The sequence below is a fragment of the Xenopus laevis genome, chromosome 6L, assembly GCF_017654675.1.
Source record: "Xenopus laevis strain J_2021 chromosome 6L, Xenopus_laevis_v10.1, whole genome shotgun sequence".
NCBI classification, from domain to species: domain Eukaryota; kingdom Metazoa; phylum Chordata; class Amphibia; order Anura; family Pipidae; genus Xenopus; species Xenopus laevis.
This window is the reverse complement of record NC_054381.1, coordinates 11,481,035-11,500,696: the sequence shown is the minus strand read 5'-3', so window position 1 is coordinate 11,500,696 and position 19,662 is coordinate 11,481,035.

Genomic DNA, 19,662 nt, shown 5'->3' with positions numbered 1-19,662 from the left:
ACCTTTGATCAGTCTCACCGATATAATGTTTCCTGGGCTCGTCCCTTGAGATCAAGTTAACAATGAACCCACCCGCTGCTCCATTGTCTCCTATTCATAGAAAAGCTTTGGGACAAGCTGTTAAGTTGCGACGGTTTGGTCTCTGGGGATTTGCCTTCCACCTGTTATGGGAAAAGCATTATCCACATTGAAGGGGTGGTTCACCTTTACATTAAATTTTACAATGTTATAGAATGGCCAATTCTAAGCAATTTTTAATTTGGCCTTCATTATTTATTTTTTACAGGTTTTAAATTGTTTGCTTTTTTCTTGTGACTCTTTCCAGCTTTCAAATGGGGGTCATCGACCCCATCTAAAATCAAATGCCCTGCAAATCTACAAATGTATTGTTATTGCTACTTTTTATTTCTCATCTATTCATTCCCTCTCCTATTCATATTCCAGTCTCTTATTCAAATCAATGCATGGTCATTTGCTGAAATTGCAAACTGGAGAGCTGCTGAATAAAAAGCTAAAACCACCAATAATAAAAAATGAAAACCAATGCAAATTGTCAGAATATCACTGTCTACGTCATACTAAAAGTTAACTCAAAGGTGAACAACCCCTTTAATGAGAATGTCTCCTGACTGGTCGCCAGTTGTTTAGTGACCTCACCAAACACATGGATCTTAAAGTGTAAGCTCAGCTGTACAAGTGAATGGATTTGGGGTGGGATTTCTATTTGCACTGCTCTAAATACAGTTGTGTACATAAGGGACATACACAAGCCAATATTAGTTGTTGACGTGCATCGGGCCAGAATGATGACTTGACCCGGTTGACCGGCCAGTATATTGCCAATTCCCATTTAGATATTTGTTCAAAATTAAATCCCATTAATTGGGGTCCGTTAGTGCAAACTATTCAACAGTAATGCCCAGGCCCCTATTACGATTTAAAGGAGTAGTTCACCATAGCATGTTATAGAATGCCTAATTCTAAGCAACTTTTCAAATGGTCTTCATTTTTTTTAATTTTGACTTTTTTGCCTTTTTCTTCTGACTCTTTCCAACTTTCATATGGGGGGTCGATGACCCCAGGAGCCAAAAAACTATTTTTTTTGTTACCTTTTATTACTTATATTTCTGTTGAGGCTCTCTGAGGTCATATTCATGTTTCATTGTGTCATTGAAACCACTGCCTGGTTGGTAGGATACTTTAGACCCTAGCAACAAGATAACTGCTGAAATACAAAACGAGAGAGTTGAACAAGATGCTAAATAATGTAAAGGCAAAACTAAAATCCAATACAAATCTCTACACAGTCACCGACTGCTCTACAGGGAAACAGACAAAGCTGCTTGGGTTCTGCATGGCTGGGAAGTAAGTCCCTGCAGAGCAGTTAGGGACCGTCTGACAATTCCTATCCATAGCAATAAATGAAGGGAGAATTTCACTGCATACAGTCAGGTTTCTTATAAAAACGGTACCAATTTTTTAATTAAAGTATATTGGAGATAGGTTTCTTTTTCATTAAAGAAAGTAAAAATGGGATTTTATTTTTCTGCCTTTACATGCCCTTTAAAGGTATTCTTATAATGTTGTTTTTATTTCTAAATTACACTGATTACACTGCAAATAATTCACTCTATAATATAAAATTTCATTCCTGGACCAACAAGTATATATTTTTTTAGTTATAATATTAGTGTGTAGGTGCATCTCAGGTCATTAGCCAGCATTTTAGGATGGAACTGCTTTCTGGCAAGCTGTTGTTTCTCCTACTCAATGTCACTGAATGTGTCTCAGTGGAACCTGGATTTTACTATTAAGTGCTATTCTTAGATCTACCAGGCAGCCGTTATCTTGTGTTAGGGAGCTGCTATCTGGTTACCTTCCCATTGTTCTGTTGTTAGGCTGCTGGGGGGAAAAGGGAGGGGGTGATATCACTCCAACTTGCAGTACAGCAGTAAAGAGTGACTGAAGTTTATCAGAGCACAAGTCATATCACTGGGGGCAGCCGGGAAACTGACAATATTTCTAGCCCCATGTCAGATTTCAAAATTAAATTTTAAAAAATGTGTCTTTTGAGAAAGGGATTTCAGTGCAGAATTCTGCTGGGGCGGCACTATTAACTGATGTGTTTGGAAAAAAATGTTTTTTCCCATGACAGTATCCCTTTAAATTAACTAATAAGATAAATTACATCTGTAACACAGAAAAAGTCCCTGCCCTTTAGAATCTGGCATGTTAGTATTGTGGTGCCCGGGGCAGAGGCAGGCAGCGGGAGACACAAGCTGCTGACATGGGAAAAAGAATAGATTTCTTGGCTGCCGACACAGTTTCGCAGCAGATTGAGCCACTCCTGGTTTTTATTTGCAGCTCAACATTGACAAGGGTGGGAACGGGACTGCTGTGCACCCTATCATTACACTGTATAATCACGCTGACAGCACTTCTGCAACTGCCTCCATACAGCCAGATCTTAAAGGGGTTGTTCACCTTTAAATTAACTGTTAGTGTGATATAGAGAGTGATATTCTGAGACAATTTGCAATTGGTTTTTCATTTTTTATTATTTATGTTTTTTTGAGTTATTTAGCTTTTCATTCAGGAGTTCTCCAGTTTGCAATTTCAGCAATCTGGTTGCTAGGGTCCAAATTACCCTAGCAACTACGCAAAGATTTGAACAAGAGACTGAAATATGAATAGAGCTTCGGTATGTAAAATATGCACAGATTTTCCTTGGGAACATTCTGACTCCAGATGAGCAGGAGGGGGTTTCTTTCAGCTCAGAGTCTGCTTTTCCTGAGAGGGGGAAACTTTCCCTTTGCTGGAGTTACAGGACAGGGGGGTTTCGGGAAAGGTAGAAAGTTTTGGGCCCCAGAAAAACATGTTATAAAACAGTGATGTTGGCCTTTAAACATTGATTGACAGTCAGGGGTGTAACATAAAATCATTGAGCCCCCCCTGCAAAAATATGTTTAGGGTTCCCTTCACCATGAAAATATCTGATCCATGATCCCCCCCCCCAAAAAAAAAAGTTTGGGCACAGGGAAACATATTGCTGTAAGTCCTTATCAGGCTCCTAATCCCCCTGCAGCCCCAAAACCTGCCCCCCCCAATGGTTACATCATGCTCCCAGCATCCTTCAGGTATCAGTGGGGTTCAGGGCCACCATAGCTGAAGGGCCACAGGCTGAACTACCCCTATATGATCACTATTCCATAACTGTTACACTATTTCAAGACAAGGGACCCCATGCCTTCCTTGCACTGCCCTAAAATCCACTCTGGCCTCTGCCTGTGTCTCTGCCTCTGTCTCTGCCTGTGTCTCTGCCTGTGTCTCTGCCTCTGTATCTATCTGAGTCCCTGTCTGTGTCTCTGTCTATGTCTGTGCCTGTGTCTCTGTGTCTCTTCCTCTGTCTCTGTGTCTCTGCCTCTGTATCTGCCTCTGTCTGTGTCTCTGCCTCTGTCTCTGCTGGCAAAGCTATTACTTTAGGCAGAATGCTATGAACTTGCCCAACAGGTTTCTCTGTGCCACTCTCCTAATAATAATTTATTTGCTCCAGTTGACATAACCTCGAGAAATTGGACTCTTCCCAGGTGCCTTTAACTTCCAATACTGTGATAGAGCAAACAGCCGCTGAGTGTATTTAAATACTGGTACCGGATGTACATTCCTGTTCAGTTACACAGGGAAAGAACAGAGGAACATGCTCTATAAAGAATATGCCACAACTCAGCTTCATTACAGTGTGGCTTCTGCTATCCTAACATGTTCCTGCTGAATTGTGCTTAGTACAGGGGAATACCTATGCTGCCATAGTTTTATAGGATCTCTCTGTACAGACTATGAGCAAACTTAGGGGACTGTTCCTGCTGAATTATGCTTAGTACAGGGGAATACCTATGCTGCCATAGTTTTATGGTATCTCTCTGTACAGGCTATGAGCAAATTTAGGGGACTGTTCCTGCTGAATTGTGCTTAGTATAGGGCAATACCTATGCTGCCATACTTTTATTGTATCTCTGTGTACAGACTATGAGCAAACTTAGGGGCTGTTCCTGCTGAATTGTGCTTAGTACAGGGGAATACCTATGCTGCCATAGATTTATGGGATCTCTCTGTACAGACTATGACCAAACTTAGGTGACTGTTCCTGCTGAATTGTGCTTAGTACAGGGGAATACCTATGCTGCCATAGTTTTATGGGATCTCTCTGTACAGACTATGAGCAAACTTAGGGGCTGTTCCTGCTGAATTGTGCTTAGTACAGGGGAATTCCTATGCTGCCATAGTTTTATAGGATCTCTCTGTATAGACTATAAGCAAACTTAGGGGACTGTTCCTGCTGAATTGTGCTTAGTACAGGGAAATTCCTATGCTGCCATAGTTTTATGGGATCTCTCTGTACAGACTATGAGCTTGGACACATTTGAAACACACAGCAACCAGCCTGTTATGTGTAAGCTCCACATTTTGGAAACCAGTGCTTTAACTGAAGCCTGCAAGGAGCAGTAAGGATATGAGATGTGATCTGCATTCAGTTCCGTATCCCAATCAGCACCATTGTTAGTGTTGGCAGAGGAGAGGGCTCTGTGTTGGTTTGTGGGTGCCAAGTGCCAACTCCGCTTCAGGGTCCCTGTTTACTGAAATTGGAGTGCATATTTTCTCCTATTATTTGAAGTATTCAAGAGGTTCCAAAAGTGACTCTATCTAACAGGAGGAACCACAGCAGCAGGCTGTGATCAGTTCTTATGATTCTTTTATTAGAGCAAATGTATCACAGATACTGTCACTAAATGTTTTTTTTTTTTTAAATATTTCTGTTTAATTTTTTTGCATATTAGCCATAAAGCAGGGCAGGACTGCTTCTTCCAATGGGGATCAGATAGGATTTGTGCATCCACTGGGACAGAATGCTCTGTTATACAGATAGAATCTAGAATCTCAGCTGCCATAAAGCAGGGCAGGACTGCTGTGAATTCAAAGGCATGTAAAGAATTTAATAGTGTTGGTGTTATTGCACTTTTTATATTTAAGTACAAATTGTATCTCGGATTATTATAATGACTTACCCTTGAAATACATGTGGAATATCCCAGCAGGCCCTTTAGACAGTGAATAGTTAGAGATTGCAGTCACACCAGCCGATACTGTTTCTGAATATAAAACAATGTGCAGTGGGCCCTGTTTAAGCAGATTCCCTTCTTCATTCTCTATTAGAAAGCAGAGAGCAGATTGCTGTCGTGACTGCAGGAATGTGATTCAGACACACACCAGACAGTGCTGTATATTATTTGGGTGTGGGATTTGGGCAAGAAATAACTTCTTGGCTTATAATTTATTTATTATTTTTCCTCTTCATCATCTCATAATTGATTTGGTTAAGATCTCGAGCGCTCAGGGACGCAGTTTGTGCAGAGCTCTACGGCTCCCCCTAATGGTCAAGGTCGCAATTGTACTCACCATTAGTGAACTTTAATCACCTCCATGTGACCTTGTGTAAAGGTGGCCATACACAGGCCGATAAAAGCTGCCGACAGACTGTGTCGGCAGCTTATTGGCCCGTGTATGGGGGCCCCCGACGGGCTTCCCCGATCGAGATCTGGCCGAAAGTCGGCCAGATCTCGATCGGATGGGACAGAAAATCCCGTCGGATCGCGGCCGCATCTGTTCGTTGATGCGGTCCCGCGATCCGACCGCCCGTTTACCGAATGCTAGGATCTGATCATTGGGCCCTAGGGCCCACGATCGGATCTGTCCGATATTGCCCACCTCAAGGTGGGCATATCGGAGGGAGATCCGCTCGTTTGGCGACATCGCCAAACGAGCGGATCTATCCATGTATGGCCACCTTTAGGGCCCCAATTCCCTTTATATTGTAACAATGTGATAGATGCATGAAAACATTATCATAGCAGCCAGGCTTCCATAAACAATATTATAATAGGAAATAAGTCTCTGACCAAAATCTCACATTATTATTATTATTATTATTATTATTATTATTATTATTATTATTATTATTATTATGTTTATTATTATTATTATTATTATTAGCTGTGCACCATACCCATGATTTTGCATTGAAGGGGTGGTTCACCTTTAAGTTAATTTTTAGTCTGTTATAGAGTGGCTAATTCCAAGCAACTTTTCAACTGTTACTTAATTTTTATAGTTTTTTTTTTATTACTATTTGCTGCCTATTTTCTGCCTTCTTCTGACGCTTTCCAGCTTTCAAATGGGGGGTCATTGACCCCCATCTAAAAAAAATCAAATGCTCTGTAAGGCTACAAATTTATTGTCATTGCTGCTTTTATCACATATATTTCTATTCAGTCCCTCTCCTACTGATATTCCAGTCTCTTGTTCAAATCAATGCATGGTTGCTAGGGTAATTTGGACCCTAGCAACCAGACGTCTGAAATTGCAAAAAAAATGGCGCTCGTAACGTGGCGAAGATTTTTTTGACCATGCCCATTTTAGTGACCACACCCCCTAATTGCCATGTTAATTTTACAAAATTTGGCAGGTTATGAAAGTTTGAAGATATTTCTGTGTTTTTTTTCCATTATTACAGTTTTGCTAATAAAGGTGAATTGCCCTTTAAGCTGTGAGTCTAACTTTTCCCAAGGGACCTGTTACCTTATAATGTTACAATTACTTCTTTCCTTATTTCGAAATTGTTACAAAAGTATCTTATCTTGCGCTGTGGCTGTTCTGGGCTCTCTGCCAAAATCCAATTAAGTTAGAAACGTTGTTTCTTTTTCTGCAGAGAAAAACGCGACTTTCCAGTACAAACAAGGGACTGCGGGTTGAGCTATCAAAAGAGGGACTGTCCCTCTAAAAACGGGACAGTTGGAAGGTATGAAAAACCACAAATAATAAACAATGAAAATCAATTGCAAATGTCTCAGAATGTCACTACATCATACTAAAAGGTGAACAACCCCGTCAGATCCATGCCAATAATTTCGTGATCTGCTCACTGGTTCCTATAGGTTACAAGACCGGAGCTGAGTAATGCAGAGCTTCCTTATATTTTACATTATGAAGGGAAGTCATGAATTCTGAACTTGTAATGGGGCAGCAAATCCCATTGACCCTGTCTGGTGCCAAATCTATAGGGGCTGCTGTGTCCCCTGGTTATGGGATTGAAGCTGAGCTCCCTGTGTGGCCTCTACCATATGTCACAAGAAAATGAATCAATTAATATATGGGGCCTACAAGCTATTTATTCCTGGACTATAGCACTGTATCACATGCCCAGGAAGGATTTATAAACGAGGTACAATTGTACTAGCTCCTCTCCTTAATACAGTATGAACTTGGCTGTTTATGGAAGATTGTGGTTTTTGAGTTATTTAGCTTTTTATTCAGCAGTTCTCCAGTTTGCAATTTCAGCAATCTGGTTGCTAGGAGCCAAATTACCCTAGCAACCGTGCATTGAATGGGACTATGAATAGTAGAGGGACTGAATAGAAAGAGGAGTAATACAAAGTATCACTAACAAAACATTGTAGCCTTAAGGCGGAGACACATGCTCAAATTTGGGGAGATTAGTTGCAGGCAACAAATCTCCTCTTCTTCGGGGCGACTAATCTACCTGAACTGCCTCCCCAACCTTCCCGCCGGCTAGAATGTAAATCACCGCCAGGATGGCACTCGGAACACTTTGTTTTCCTGAAGTCGTCCAAAGTTTCCGCGTGGGGCAACTTCGGAAAACGAAGTGCTCAGAGTGCGATCCCGCCGGCGGGAAGACCAATTGAAAGGGTTGCTTGGAATTAGCAATTCTATAACATACTAACAGTTAACATAAAGTCGAACCATCCCTTTAATTCTTCTTTATATTAAGCAAGACATATTGTTTTATTACAGGCCTCACTTTCCATTGGAGTCTCAACAAAAAAAAATGCAAGCTTTCTTTTTAATGCGATGGGCAGATTAATAAAGGGAGAAGTTCATTGCCGTCATCTCGTTCATAAATGATGATGCCCTGTTTTGTTACTATGGTAAACTGAGCTGCAAAAACATAATAAAAAAATGAGGTCAATGAAGGATTGTCACATTTCCAGTTGCAGATACAACGTCACTAGCAAAAATATTATCTGTGCCGGCCAACTCTCCCTGTGCCAGTCGGGTGAATATCATTTATTGTACAGCAGCCCAACAGTGAGAAAAGCTGCAGGGTCACCTTTTTAGTGATAAGTGATGGGCGAATTTGTCCTGATTCACTTCACCACGAATTTCGTCAATTTCCTACGAAATTCACGAATCGCAGATTTTGACGCTGGCAATGATTCACCCGCGTCAAAATGGGTGCCGGCATCAAAGTTGACGCCGGCACCCATTAAAGTCAATGGGCGTCTGTTAATCAGTGCCGGTGGTAAAATTGGTGGTGGTAAAATTCACCCCTTACTAGTAGTGATGGGTGAATTTTTTCGTCAGGCACAAATTTGCGGCGAATTTGCGCGATTTGCCGCTGGCGAATACATTCGCAAAACGGCCCACGGAAATTTGCTGGAGAAAATTCACCGGCGTAAAAAAAACGTCAAGACACAAGACACCGGCGCCATTTTGCGAAATTCGTGGGAAATTCGGTGAAGTGAAACAACGCGAATTCGCCCATCACTACTTACTAGTCGTGATCAATGTGGTTAGTGTAATAAAACATTTAAGGTGCAGTCAGCGCCGTTTCTGGGGAAGGAGTCTGAGGCGGCTCCTGCAATGCCGCCCCCCGCACCGACTTACCTGGGCTGGCCAGTCCGAGAGACAATTTGCAATTGGTTTTAATTTTTCATTTTTTTTTATTTTTTTTTTTAGTTATTTCGCTTTTTATTCAGCAGCTCTCCAGTTTGCAACTTCAGCAGTCTGGTTGCTAGGGGCCAAATTACCCTAGCAACTATTCACTGATTTGAATAAGAGACTGGAGTATGAATAGGAAAGCCCCCCCCCGCACATCACTAATAGACTCCTTCACTGGTTTGAGTAGAATGAACTTTTGCTACATTGTTTCAGTAGTCAGAACCAGAGGAAGCAGAAAAGATAATTCTACTGAAACAAATGCTAACGACAGCATGAGTAATGAGAAAGGAAATCTTGTCGTCAGTAAGATATACTGTACATACACACAGGAGGGCAATGTTTCCTCTCTCTCTCTATATATATATATATATATATATATATATATATATATATATATATATATATATACTGTATATATATTTGTTATAGAGGGAGACAGAACATGCTGTACCAGGCTGGCACAATCTGTAACACTATCAGGCGTATCGCACTTACGATGAAATGGATAGAAAAAAAGGAACAAGAAAGTGCTGAGAGAAGTACCAGTGAAAGGGACGGAGACTCGCTGCTGCCTGCAGGGCATTCTGCTCCGTACGTTCCCCTGAATTATGTACAGAAACCGTACCCCCAATTCATGTTTATTGAAGTCTGAAACAGAAATGTTAAAGGGGTCCTAACTTTTAGTATGATGTAGAGAGGGATATTCTGAGACAATTTGCAGTTGGTTTTCATTATTTATCATTTGTGGTTTTTGAGTCATTTAGCTTTTTATTCAGCAGCTCTCCAGTTTACAGTTTCAGCAATCTGGTTGCTAGGGTCCAAATTACCCTAGCAACCATGCATTGATATGAATAAGTGACTGGAATATGAATAGGAGAGGCCTGAATAGAAAGATGAGGAATAAAAAGTAGCTATAACAATAAGGGGTTATTTACTAGTAAACTCTGAATGCAAAAATCATGAAAAATTTGTGATTACATCGGACTTTTAAAAAATCACGAATTTTTCTGAATTTATTCAACCCCGAGGATGGAAAAGTCCAAAACTGAAAATCCGGCTAATATGAGACCTGTTGAGGTTGCATATAAGTCAATGGGAGAAGTCTCAATGATTTTTTGATGTGCGCTGGGTTTCGTGCAATACCCCAAACTTTTCAGAGTTTTCAGCAAAAATCTGAGTTTTCGGGTAAAAAATACGTCAAAATCTTGAAAATCGGTTGAAAAATCTGCAAAAATCGTGAAAATTAGATTTTTTTTTCCAGCAAAGCAAATTTTTGGGAAAATGTAATAATAAATAAGCATTAAAAAAACAGATCGGACTTTGTAGTGGAAAATATTGAGATAAATTCCGACTTTGATAAATAAGCCCCTAAATGTGTAGCTTTACAGAGCATTTGTTTTTTAGATTCGTTTTTAAAGGTCGAAGGAGTTTGTAAAAAAGGTAAATAATTCAAAAACTATAACAATAAATAAATAATGAAGACCAATTAAAAAGTTGCTTAGAATTAGCCATTCTATAACATACTAATATTTAACTATTAAAGTTTAACCACCCCTTTAAAGGGAAATCAGAGGGTCCAGCCACTCACTGTCTCTGTGTTTAGTGATAGGGTTTGTTATTAGGAACAAACAACATTCTTCTACATTTATCTAATATAAGTAATTAAAAAAAATATAAAATTCTTCTACATTTAGGTATTTGTATTATCCTGCTGCTGTCATTGCCCAATTATCTTTTAATCTTTTATATATATATATATAAATAACACCGTGCAGCTCTTTACCTGGATTGTACATCAGTCCCTGCCCCAAGGAGCTTACTATCTAAGGTCCCTATCACAGTCACACACTAGGGTCAGCGTTATCAGGAGCCAATGAACCTGCCTGTCAGTTTTGTGGAGTGTGGGTGGTGCCAGTGTAAGTCTGAAACTGCCAGCTAAAGAGTATAACATATACATTCGGTTATTCTTAAAACATAAAGGTAAAGTGTCCTTTTAGGGGTGGTTCACCTTTAAGTTAATGTTTGGTATGTTATAGAATGGCTAACTTTTCAAATGGCCTTCAAATTTTCTTTCTTATAGCTTTTGAATGATTTGCCTTCTTCTTCTGACGCTTTCAAGTTTTCAAATAGGGGTCACTGACCCCATCTAAAAAAATCTCTGTAAAGCTACAAAATCTATTGATATTAATACTTTTTATTATTCAGCTGTCTATTCAGGCCTCTATTCCAATCTCTAATTCAAATCAGTGCATGGTTGCTAGGGTAATTTGGACCCTAGCAACCAGACTGCTGAAATGCCAAACTGGAGAGCTGCTGAATAAAAAGCTAAATAACTCAAAAACCACAAATAATAAAAAATGAAAACCAATTGCAAATTGTCTCAGAATATCACTCTCTACATCATACTAAATGTTAAATCAAACCCCTTTAATATAAGGGCAATTCGTAGTTAATTTATTTATTTCCCTTAAAGTGGTGATTCACCTTTAAGGTAACTTTTAGTATGTTATAGAATGACCAATTCTAAGCAATGTTTCAATTGGCCTTCATTATCTATTTTTTTATAGTTTTATAGTTATTTGACTTTTTCTTCTGACTCTTTCCAGCTTTCAAATGGACGTCGCTGACCCCTTCTAAAAAGTAAATGCTCTGTAAGGCTACACATTTATTGTTATTGTTACTTTTTATTCCTCATCTTTCTATTCAGGCCTCTACTATTCATATTCCAGTCTTGTTATTCACATCAGTGCATGGTTGCTAGGGGAATTTGGACCCTAGCTACCAAAATTCTTGAAATGCAAAATGAAGTGCTGCTCAATAAAAAGCTAAATAACTCATAAACCTTAAATAATGAAAAATGAAAGCCAATTGCAAATTGTCTCAGAATATCCCTCTCTACATCATACTAAAAGTTATCTCAAGGGTGAGCCACCCCTTTAATAGGCATGGGCCCCATCAGAGACACTAGAGCTCCCTGCAGTGATAAGTTTCAGTTCAGCAGCAGCTAAAGCTCCACTAGTTGTGGGTTCCAGGCTGAAGCCATTATCCAGCTAATATATTCCAGAGCTGCTGTGTGGGATTGTGAACTTTGTGCTGAGCTGTCTCGCAAACAATCAGAGCAGTCAAGGAGCCGGAGATTTACTATTATTTAAACATACTATCTGCAAACAGAGTGAGGGCCGTGCCAAGGGCTAACAGAATGCCTGGGACACAGCAGCGAGGGGATTGGCTGCCTCATCCATTCCTTTCTTGGAAGCCCATTTCATTAAAGTTTAATAACACGGTAGCACCGATTTTACAAGGGATAATTTCAGCACTTTGCAACCAGAGATTTGCATCCATCTTCTGTTGTCTATTTGAACAGCCGTGCCTTTAATGTGGCCTTGGTACTCCCGTATTCTCCAGCAACTGGCACAACATGGGCACTTCCACTGGCACCGAACAGCAATTAACCCTGAAAAGGACTGATTGTCTTAAATGAAGCGGTATTATGTATAATAATGCACATCATATACACAAATGCGACGGGATCCTGGGGTTATTTACTAAATGCATGGCAGGGTTCAAAGTGCAAAAAGCATGGTGGACGGAGTCTTTAAAATTAATCCCTGAATCACCAATGTAAGATAAAGCTGCACAGTCAGGGTCGGACTGGCCCAGTGGAACACCGGGAAAAAACCTGGTGGGCCCGACCCTCATGGGCCCCAGATATTGGGGTGACAAAAAAAAATGTTTTTCCGGCCAAGTGGCGCCATTTGCACATGCGTGTGCCACCGTTTGCGCATGCACGCTGAGCGGATCTGTGCGTCACAGTAGGGGAGAGGGGGGGCCCTGGGCGGCCGCCGCTAAAATTTCGCCGCCCTAGACCCGGGCCTTTGTTGCCTTGCCACAAATCTGGGCCTGGGAAGAGGATCACTCTGTGGTGCACCCCAAGCACAAAACTACTTTCCATCTCCTTAAATTTCATACCTATGGAAGCAGACGCTGCTCTCCAGGGCCCAGGGTCGGACTGGGGGGCCCGGGGCCCACCAGGGCTTCTGCCTCAGGGCCTTCCATCTGGGAACAACCCCAGCTGCACGTGTGCGCAAGTGCATTTGCAATCATGCATGCACATCAGCATGTGCACTTGCGTCAGCGCCCCTACTGCTTATTGCCGTAACTGGGGAAGGAAGAAAACCAGAGTGTGGATCTGGGTCGGCAAGGCCCACCGGGTTTTTTCCCGATATCCCGCTGGCCCAGTCGGACCCTGCCAGTGCTCCCTGTGGGGGCTTCCTTCACAGATACAACAGTGGGTACAGGTCATTGCAGGTGGTGGGACCTACTTAGAAATTATTTGTCACACTGTGAGATCAGTAGCTGCTAATAGTAGCTGGATGGAAGCAGGTTTCTATTAGTGATGGGTGAATCTGAAGCTGTTTTGCTTCACCGCAAATTTGCACATTTACAGCGTAATTCGCAAAACATCAATGGGCGTCGAAATTATTTCGACGTGAGCGTCAATTTTTATACGTGCGACTATTTGGTCCAAATGCATTAAAGTCAATGAGCGTCCGAATAATTTATTTCTGATGCGGCGGATTTTTCAATGGCGAATTGGCGCCGCAGTTTTGGAAATGAATTTGCTTGTGGCCAAACGCGGCAATTCGCTGTGAATTTGTGTCTGGCGAATTTATTTGCCCATCACTAGTTTCTATTACTTTCTATGAAGTCACTGGCCTATTATGCCCCCATGGGGAACAATGGAATGTCCTTGTAGCCAGTTTCACGCTGCGCCTGCAAGGCTGCCGAGTGGATTGGGCCACAGAAGCAGACATTGCACAAACTGGGTTCTTGCAGGCAGAGTTTGGGTAGAAAGAGTGGGTCATAGCAAATATAGGCATTTAGTGTATGTGTGAAAATTCATTTTATGGAGTTTGCACTTGCACCTTGATCCCATGGAGTTTGCCCATAGTGACGGAGCACAAACAGTTTGCTGGGTATGTACATGGGCATCCCATAGTTGGCACATCACCTTCATGCCCTTTTAGTATGCAATGCTATTTTAGCCTGAATATGCCCCTGTGCCTTGCCCTAACTGTACACATATTGATTTTGTATTGATTTTTTAAGTATTTTCTGTAGTCACACTTGAGGGATCTTTATAGGGGTGCTTCACCTTTAAGTTAACTTTTAGTCTGTCTGTTTTAATAAATTTTCCAAATCAAATCATATATTTTTTTTTTATTATTTTTGAATTATTCGCCTTATTCTTCTGACTCTTTCCAGTTTTCAAATGGGGGTCGCTGACCCCATCTAAAAAACAAATGCTCTGTAAGGCAAACTGGAGAGCTGCTGAATAAAAAGCCAAATAACAAAAAAAAAACACAAAAAATGAAAACCAATTGCAAATTGTCTCACAATATGACTCTCTACATCCTACTAAAAGGGAGATGTCGCCAAACGAGCGGATCTCTCCCCAATATGGCTACATTGAGGTGCTCGATATCGGGCTAATCCGATCAGGGCCCAACGATCGGATCAGAATGGAGGCAATACGGTGGTATTTCGGCAGATATCAACCCGGGACGCCCATCAGATGGCCCCACACACGAACCAATAGGCTGCTGACTCGGCCTGTCTGCAGTTTTTATTGGCCCGTGTATGGGGGCCTTCAGGTGAACAAACCCATTAATTCTTTACTGGATCGAAAAGAAAGTCACATCATTTTAAAGCCCTACAGAACAGTAGATGGCCAGAGAGGGTATTCGCCCGGATCTGAGTCACCACTTGGGTTTTCATTGTGTAAATTGGCTCATTGGGTGACCTGAGCAAATGAATCTTTGTGAGTATGAACAACGTCAAGGCAAAAAGGGACAAACTAAGTGTATAGAATCCAGCTTTGGGGTGAGTCCTGTTCCTTAGAGTGGCCATGGCCATTCCCTTTTATACCATTAATCCCAAGAAAGCAGATAAGTAACCCACAGAGTAGTGCACAATAATTAACCTCCATATATTTTGCTGACTATAGAATAAGGCAGGGAATATGCATCTCATACTATACAGAGCGCACTTCCCCTTTAAAGCCATGTTTATTTCCCTTGTACAGTATAAACAAACAGGACAAACATGAGAGACGGAACATATGACAGGTTTGACCATTTTTGGCAGACTGATCCAGTGGGCTGACAGCTGCCGCCTCAGGAAATGCCACCGCCCACCGGTTTAACATTAACCTCCCTCCGTGGTTGTTGAGCAAAACAAACTCTTGTCTTCCACTCACAAATCATATCTGAGAATTAGGATTATGGGGGCGAGTGAAACTTTCAGAGCAAATCAGTGATTGTTTGTTAATCAAAGAGATTCTTATTACTTATTTCTGATTTGTCTTCCGGTTTATTCCAGATGGTAGAATACAGTAATTGGTTTGCTCCAGGGTCTAGTAACCCATAGCAACCTATTGGATGTTTGCTTTTAAAAGGCAGACAGTTATTCTTCCAGTTGATTGGTTGGTATGGGTAATTAGACCTGGAGCAGGGGCTAGGCAGACTAGTCACCTACCTCAGGTACAACAATTTTTGGGAGGGGGGTGCAATTCCAGAAAATAAATTGATTGGGTTATGCACAATGCTGAATGGCTCATCCTTAAAGGAACTGCATGTACTGTTGTTTATTACTTTAATACACTTATTTTCTGATGTTACTGTTCCTTTTGACCAGCCCTTTGTCTCTCCCAGCTGATCTGTGTCCATCTCTAACCCTCCAGACAGGGTAGGTGTGTGGGACATTTGGGGGTTCAGATTGCCATGTGGTTGCTATGGTTTACTAGACATGGAGCTAAGGTCGTCACCTTTCACCCCTGTGAAAACCAATCAAGGAGGAGATGTGGGGGGGGGTGGTTGTGACATGTGGGGGCAGGGCTGTGACATTGGAGGCAGGGGATTGGCTATGTTTCATAGTGCGGAAACCTGGGCAGACCCAGGGGCAGTAGAACTACAGAGGAAGCAGGTGGTATAGGGGCCCCAAGAGGCCCTAATTAATGAGTCATTTTAATACATAGGCAAAACAGGATATTTTGGGAGCCCTAAAATTCATTTGCTGTAGTGTCCAGTAACATCTAGTTACACCACTGGACAGTGAACCGGACATCCTGAGGAAAAACCAAACTGATCGGATCAGAACTTGAGAGGTGGCAACCTTAGGGCAGGTGGTAGTGCAGATTTACTAGTAGGGATACACTGAATCCAGGATTTGGTTCGGGATTTGGCCAGGATTCGCCCTTTTTCAACAGGATTAGGCCAAATCGACCTTGTGCCTGGCCAAACCAAATCCGAATCCTAATTTGCATATGTAAATTAGCGGCGGGTAGGGAAATCACGTGACTTTTTGTCACAAAAGAAGAATTTTTCCACTTTTTCCTTTCCTGCCCCTAATTTGCATATGCAAATTAGGATTCGGGTTCGGTATTCGGCCGAATCTTTTACCAAGGATTCGGCCGAATTCCAAATAGTGGATTTGGTGCATCCCTATTTACTAGACCTGGAGCAAAATTTGCACCTGTTCTTATGCCAGGCTGTTATTTGGAGACATGCAGGAACAGCTGAAATATGTTCTGAAATTCATATAAATCAGGATACAGTGCAGTTACTTAACTAGATGTTACTGGGCCCAACAGCAAATAAATGTTAGGGCCCTCCAGAGATTGTCCTGTTTTTACCAATATATTTTGAAATTGCTCATTAATTAGGGCCTCATTGGGCCCCCTATACCTCCTGGGCCCCCCTTGAGCCGCAGGGTCTGCTTCTTCTGTAGTTACACCCCTGATACAATGCTAATCAAGAAACTGGCAATTACCAATTGCCAGTCAGGAAGGAATATTTTTCCTTTAGCCGTCGTCTGAATGGGCTGCCTCCGAAGCCAAGTCTGACGAAGGGTTAAACCTATTACCAACTGATCCCCTCAAATCAGGTCATTATCCCTGCACGGCTTGAGGAATCTGGTTCTAGTATTACCCTGAGACATCTGAATTACACGTGTCAGCTGCAGAACCTTTATCCTTACACGGCACAGCGACGTAGCGTTCCCGAGCGGAACACGTGTGCAAGCGCATGTTACATTGATATCAATTACTATGACATCAGCTGCACATTCTCTGCAATGGCAAAAAAATTCACTTGCGTTTCCACCTGCCCACCTGTCACTTGATTTATATACAACATATATATATATATATCTTTATAATGCATATAGGTACAAGCTTGCGCTTTGTCTTGCTTTATTTATGTGCAGCACTTAAGATCATCGTGACAGTAGTGACTACTCCAACTGCCTCCGCTGAATGGAACCCAATAGATCAGGGTGACTGTTAATATATCAGGGAAAATGTTCACTGTCTCTCTACTGACACTATACCGCCACCAACAGGCCAACTCAGGGATGACCACTCCCAAGAATCCTTGTCCCACTTAAAGAGACACATCATACTTTATGGCTGAGATTATAAGTGTCTTTATTATAGTCACACTTTAGAAAAATCGACATTGTATCTCCAAAAGTATCTGCAATCTTCAAATGACTCCATTGTTTTTCATCTGGGGTCCTCCCATGCTCCAATAGCAGCTCAAATGGTCCCCGATGAAATTATGGGTGATTTTCTTCAAAATTAAAATGAACGAAGGCATTCTGCATCCGTTATCCTGATCTCTGTCATTAGCTGTCAGCTCGACTCTTTTACTGTAGTGCCAGGGTGACAGTTAGTGACTGAAAGAATGATAGATACCCTAATAACGCCTTAACCTTAAAGGGATTCTGTCATGATTTTTATGGTGTCGTTTTTATTTCTAAATTACACTATTTACACTAAAATTAATTCACTCCACAATATAAAATTTCACTCCTGAACCAGCAAGTGTATTTTTTTTCATTGTAATATTGGTGTGTAGGTGCATCTCAGGTCATTTTGCCTGGTCATGTGCTTTCAGAAAGAGCCAGCACTTTAGGATGGAACTGCTTTCTGGCAGGCTGTTGTTTCTCCTACTCAATGTAACTGAATGTGTCTCAGTGGGACCTGGATTTTACTATTGAGTGTTGTTCTTAGATCTACCAGGCAGTTGTTATCTTGTGTTAGGGAGCTGTTATCTGGTTACCTTCCCATTGTTCTGTTGTTTGGCTGCTGGAGGGCGGGAGGGGGTGATATCACTCCAACTTGCAGTACAGCAGTAAAGAGTGACTGAAGTTTATCTGAGCACAAGTCACATGACTGTGGGTTCCTGGGAAACTAACAATATGTCTAGCCCCAAGTCCGATTTCAAAATTAAATATAAAAAAATCTGTTTGTTTTGTTGAGAAATGGATTTCAGTGCAAAATTCTGCTGGAGCAGCACTATTAACTGATGTGTTTTGAATATTTTTTCCCATGACAGTATCCCTTTAAATGTGCATGGAATACATAAATGGCAATAAAAGGCATGTGACTGTATCATTTTAATGGAGAGATGGTGCCTATAGTAACAGTGGATAATAGTCTCTGGGAAGGGAGTGTTACTGTGGGATAGCAGGTATAGTAGGGAGAGATGGTGTCTATAGTAACAGTGGGATAATAGTCTCTGGGAAGGGACTGTGACTGTGGGATAGCAGGTATAGTAGGGAGAGATGGTGTCTATAGTAACAGTGGATAATAGTCTCTGGGAAGGGAGTGTTACTGTGGGATAGCAGGTATAGTAGGGAGAGATGGTGTCTATAGTAACAGTGGGATAATAGTCTCTGGGAAGGGACTGTGACTGTGGGATAGCAGGTATAGTAGGGAGAGATGGTGTCTATAGTAACAGTGGATAATAGTCTCTGGGAAGGGAGTGTGACTGTGGGATAGCAGGTATAGTAGGGAGAGATGGTGTCTATAGTAACAGTGGGATAATAGTCTCTGGGAAGGGACTGTGACTGTGGGATAGCAGGTATAGTAGGGAGAGATGGTGTCTATAGTAACAGTGGATAATAGTCTCTGGGAAGGGAGTGTGACTGTGGGATAGCAGGTATAGTAGGGAGAGATGGTGTCTATAGTAACAGTGGATAATAGTCTCTGGGAAGGGACTGTGACTGTGGGATAGCAGGTATAGTAGGGAGAGATGGTGTCTATAGTAACAGTGGATAATAGTCTCTGGGAAGGGAGTGTGACTGTGGGATAGCAGGTATAGTAGGGAGAGATGGTGTCTATAGTAACAGTGGATAATAGTCTCTGGGAAGGGACTGTGACTGTGGGATAGCAGGTATAGTAGGGAGAGATGGTGTCTATAGTAACAGTGGATAATAGTCTCTGGGAAGGGAGTGTGACTGTGGGATAGCAGGTATAGTAGGGAGAGATGGTGCCTATAGTAACAGTGGATAATAGTTTCTGGGAAGGGAGTGTGACTGTGGGATAGCAGGTATAGTAGGGAGAGATGGTGCCTATAGTAACAGTGGATAATAGTCTCTGGGAAGGGAGTGTGACTGTGGGATAGCAGGTATAGTAGGGAGAGATGGTGCCTATAGTAACAGTCGTATAGTAGGCTAACTTGTCATGATGAAATATTTGCTGGGGGAGTTTAGTTGAAGTGTTGAAGGCCATTCATTACTTTATTCTGAGAGCAGTTCTCTGATTATAATGCAAAGGTTCTGTACAACACAACTCCCATCATGAGCTGGCTGAGGATTCTGGGAGTTACCAGTAGTAGATCAGCAGCAGGCTGGGTGTATCTCCCTGTAACCAGACGCAGTGCAGGCTGATTTCTTTATGAGTAGCAGACTCGTAGCAGCTTGTTTCAGCGTTGCTAATAACAGGCATATTAAGTGCAGCTTTACAAACATTTTGACAATTTAATGAGAATTGAATGTTCTTAAAGGTACATAAATGTTTTAATA